This window comes from Merops nubicus, unplaced genomic scaffold (genome assembly GCF_000691845.1).
Source record: "Merops nubicus isolate BGI_N331 unplaced genomic scaffold, ASM69184v1 scaffold42701, whole genome shotgun sequence".
NCBI lineage: Eukaryota > Metazoa > Chordata > Aves > Coraciiformes > Meropidae > Merops > Merops nubicus.
In genome coordinates this window covers 61486-66333 of record NW_008588594.1, presented here as the reverse complement: position 1 = coordinate 66333, position 4848 = coordinate 61486, and the positions used below count along the sequence as shown (strand labels likewise).

At 34.5% G+C, this 4848-nt stretch overlaps 1 protein-coding gene across 1 annotated transcript in view; it reads left to right on the top strand.

Moving 5' to 3' along the window:
- Positions 1-646: 646 nt before the first annotated feature.
- DCN (decorin) overlaps positions 647-4848 on the top strand; it is a 38499-nt gene continuing 34297 nt past the window's right edge. The window contains exon 1 of the mRNA XM_008949295.1: positions 647-776. The gene's annotated coding sequence lies outside the window, so the exon portion shown is untranslated. The remainder of the gene's footprint in view (positions 777-4848) is intronic.

The window sequence follows — 4848 nt, the reverse complement described above, 5'->3', positions numbered from 1 at the left end:
TAATGAAAACATGATTTTCATATATATCAAAACCATGCTGTAGTTTGAGGAGATACATAAAAACTCTATTATTAGACAGGATAAGAGTATATTACACTATATACTACTTGGTTTGACAATGATTATAGCATAAGCAAAGGCAGGTTGATAACTGTTTAAATAGTTTTACCTAAACGTACCTTTTTTTTTTTTTCTGATATTAATCTCCACTTTGACTAACTCAAAGATTAATTTTATATAATTTCCTTGAATTACAAATACTATAAACAAGAGGAACAGCCAAATATTTTTCTCAGTAATGAGTCACAAGAAAAAAAATAAAAAACAACACACCATAGTTAAAACCAAGAAAACTTTCCTAAATATATGCTGTAGGGACATAAAATAAGTAAAAATTATAGCTAAGCATCTGTCTTAGAGTGTATAAGTAGTCTGGGATTCTAAACAGATGAAAAAGAAATAAAGCAAAAGAAAAAGAAAAAGGAGCAAAAGAAAGCAAAAGAGCTGATAAAGTTTCTGGCTACAATACAGCAGACATATCATTACCATATGATCTAATGTGGGTGTCAGCCTGGATTGTGTTCATTGAGAGAAACCTTATTTTTTAACTGTGCTATGGAATAGAAGCAGGAGGGTTTTCCACCAAGTGACAGTCACTGAGCTGAACTTACCCCCTCCTCCTTTCCACACCTGCAAAGTCTTTTGCCTGGGTTGAATATTTAGTTTAATTACATCTCAGCTTTGAGAGCTCCTGTTGCAAATCCCTGGATTAAAAGGTACGGTTTTCAGAAATTCTCCTGAACTATGCTGCACTAATAAATCGTCAGGCAAGTCTACGGCAAGAACTAGCTGAATTTTAAGAGAAGCAAGGAAAGAAATCCTACTAAATGTTTAGGAATGTTAAGTTTTGTGTGCAGCACTTTTGTTTCTTGTGAACACGGGAATGCATTTTCAAGGATTGTGCAGATTTCCTACTGTTTATTTGGCTGTTCTGTCTCTTGTTTTGATTTGTATAAGCATTGCTATAGTCCTTTCTTCTTCCTTACTGTAAACTTTTGCAGCAGTATATTCTGTTTGCAATCCAGTGTTTAGAATCGGCAATGTAGTGAGTGTAAAAAATGTGTGAGTTGTTACATTTCCGTTTTAAACTGCACTTTGTAAATTCCTTTCCATTTGAATTTCTTCATATGTATTCCAAACATTAATTAATATAATTTCAATTTAGGAGAAAAAAAAGCATAGTATTATTCAACAGGCTTAGTGTATGCATTTGCAATGTTGGAAAGTGCACAAACAAGGGACAACATGTTTAAAGAAGGTTCATATGAATGAAATAGAAAAGAAAATTGCTGGAGTTGAAACTCCTGTTAACAGAATTTTAGTATCTTTAAAACTCCAAGCTTCTCAGTTTATATATCCAGACTTTATTATACAAAATGGATAAAACATTTAATGTAGGGGATTTTTTTTGAAACTGCACATAGTGTTTAACTTGTCTTTTGTGGCATTTTGAGAGATTTCTGACGGTAGGTGAACTAATATTTAAAACTTAGTATTAAGTTAATATGACAAGAAGACCACCAATAGAGTGGTGACATGAACTGATGAAGCATATTTCCAGTGGTATTTTAAACTGAAATGTGGCCAAGTCTATGATATAGTTTCCTTTGTTTGTGGAAAAGTCTTCCTCATTGTAAACACATAATTAAAGCAAATTTAAACATTTATGTCCTGCAGACATAAATATTGTGTCACAGACCTTTAAGAATTCAGATTTTTTTTCCCTCTTGTTTTTGATTGTTTTTTTTTTGGTTTGGTTTATTTTTTTTTTTTTGTAAGTGAAATGTAAATATTTCTTACTAGCACAGTTTTGTATATATCTTTTTCTCAAACTGTTTATGTTCATATGCACATGTGAACAATAGGAACAGCTACGTGTGCCTGCAGTAAAACTATGTACACAAAAAAAGACATGCAGACACATATCTATTCCTATTTCCTGATTAATACGTACCTTGTATTCGCTATTTTCTCTGCTGTGTCCTCAGACTGGATCCTTGATATCCTTTGTTGTCCTATGGTTTTCCATTATACACAGCTCTTACTGATTTTATTATAGTTTTGACAAAGCAGGAATCAAAAGAAAAGGCCTACAGCAGGGTTTAACTGAGATAAATGATGTCATCAATATTAATGTGAAAAAGAAGTAAAGTGTGAAGGCACTTCCAAAGTTGTTTTTTTTTTTTTTTGTTTTTTTTTTTTTTAAGAGTAGTAATTTAACTCCAGGATAAGTTCCTGATTGTTCATTCTTGTGATGGACAGTGCTTCAGCAGTGACCCTGGGGGCAAATACAAGCATTTTTTAATATTTACAAATATTTTTAAAATATATGAATATGTAAGAAATAGCTGGGGAAACTCCTTTAAAAAGTACTGATTGCCAGTGCCATGCCAGGGTTGGTGTGCAACATTCCCAATGTTTATTGATAATATACATTCTGAAAAATAATTTGTACAAGGGTACATTATTGATCATCTTCACAAGGCAGCTTATTATGGTGAATGGTAATGATTTCACAAATTTGTCTTTCCATTTCAGCCAATTAATAAATTGCATTGTTATTTTATAATAATTCATACGTAATAATGATTATTTTAAAAATCTTCTTTTAGATTAAACTGTGGTAAGAACTCATCACCATATATTAACAACACTTTGCTGTGACATCCTTACTCATCTATGTGTGCTGTGCATGGATCGTGGGGCTGTTGCTGGGGAAGGAACACAGCCACAGTGTTGGTGGGGGCCAGGGCAGGAGGGAGCACAGGAGGATGGCCCACACGGGGACACAGCCTGCCCCTGCTCCATGGCACAAGTTCACACAACACTGAGTTAGGGTAAGAGGGCATGCTAAAATGTTCTGACCCTCTAGTTGACATTGGGGTCTGCTAAACCCCTAAGTGCATATAGTAGGTAAAATATCTGTTCCAGGAGTCGAAAATACTTTCTTGTCCAACTAAGAAACTAACTGTGTCTCTTAAAGAGGCACCAGAAATAGTGTTTTACTCCATGTGAAGTCATGTTGAAGTCTTTGGGACATCTGAGGAAGTTAGGTACCTGTCTTCCTGTTAGGTAGGTAACAAATGTAAGCTATGATTTTAAAACACTAGCATATTTTATAGAGCAGCCTTTGTTTTATAAAGTAACCATCCTTTCAAGACTGAGCCGTACGGGTTTCTGCAGGATTGCATTATTGATGTCTGCAGGTAGAAATTCATAGAAATAGAACCCAGTCACCATATAGACTGTGTCTAATTCCAGGCCTGTGGTTTTTATTTACTTAGCTTTTTTATATACTATTCCTGTTAGAGTACCTGGACATGATATTCTAGAAAAAGACCTCAGTACACCACTCTCACTTAACATCAGCTGCCCATTTAGTCATCTACCTGGTAGGTTCCATATGCCAGTGTAGAAAGGAAGACAGTCCTTGTCCTCTGTCTTTCCCCCATTTTTATTTATTTATTTATTTTTATCTTTCCATTAGTCAGTATGGAGCTGAGAAACACTATACCATGCCCCTAACTGTTAGATAACTTCTGCTAAAAAAATTAATCCCAGCCAGTGTCCAGACAAGGTTTTTCAGTAGTTATTGACCTGAAAAAGCAAGAGGACAGTTTTGCTTTCATTACAAAGAACAGTATCTTTGCCCTTTTCCTGGGCAATTCAGGATTGTGCCATCCATGTTAAGAAAATTCTCCTAAATAAATGACAAGTTTGCTTTTCAATCATTTGAGAACTTGAAGGCAGGTTTCGTAATTTTTTGGGGGGACTGTTTTTAGACCCATGGAAGTTTGTAAATAATAAGCTTCCTTATATAAAATAAATAGTAAAAGAAAATATTTTTTTTTCAGAAATTTAGGTGATTTATACAGCCTTAATACAAAACCTGAAAACAACTGTTTTGTAATTTCTCCTTCGCACACAACAACACAGGTAGCACAAAGTACAGTATGTTGAAATGCATTTAGGCCTATATCCTAAGAGTAAGTATTGAAGCAGTTTTCCTTGTTAGCATCTATATCAATACATAATTATGTAAAGTTGCTCCTGAGCATGAAAGTCTGCAGAACAAGGCCCTGAAGTCACATTACAAAGTGTGCTGACAATACTGCAAGCATCAGTTCAAATGCTTATGCAGCGCAAAGCAGGGGAATTTCAGGGTGCATTGTTAACATTATTAAATCCCCTAGCCAAAAATTTAGAAAGAAAACCAAGAATATCCAATACAATAAAAGATTGTATGCCATTTTATTGTGCTGTTTAAACTGGGAACGAAGTATAGCTCATTTAAGCAACTAAAGATCTTCTTCTCTCTCTCCACCCCATCACTAGAACCTACTCTTTCTCAGTCAGTTTTACTAGGCTGTAATTTAAAACACACAGCACTTAGAAAAAAAAAATATATTTGTCAAGACATGAAATACTGCATTACAGTGAGTTTGGGAACCTCAGGTTCATCCCCAGGGGACAAACTTATTGCTATGAAACAAATGCTAATGAAATCAAATAGACTGTTACGTTGGCAGAAAACAGACACATGGAAAATGTGGCTTATTGTTTTGACTGTTTTGCATAACAAAGTTGACAGTGCTGCCTGTTCCTAATAAATATTACTCTAAATATGCAAACAGATGTGTTTACAGTTGCCTTTAAACTGCTCTGTAAAAAAAAAAAAATCCTATTAGCAAGCAGTTACCAGGCTCCTATCACATAACTGTCCTATTTTCACAATTTAGTTTTCATTTATTGAAAGGAACAGTTATGCAATTGGTGGATATGCCGCAC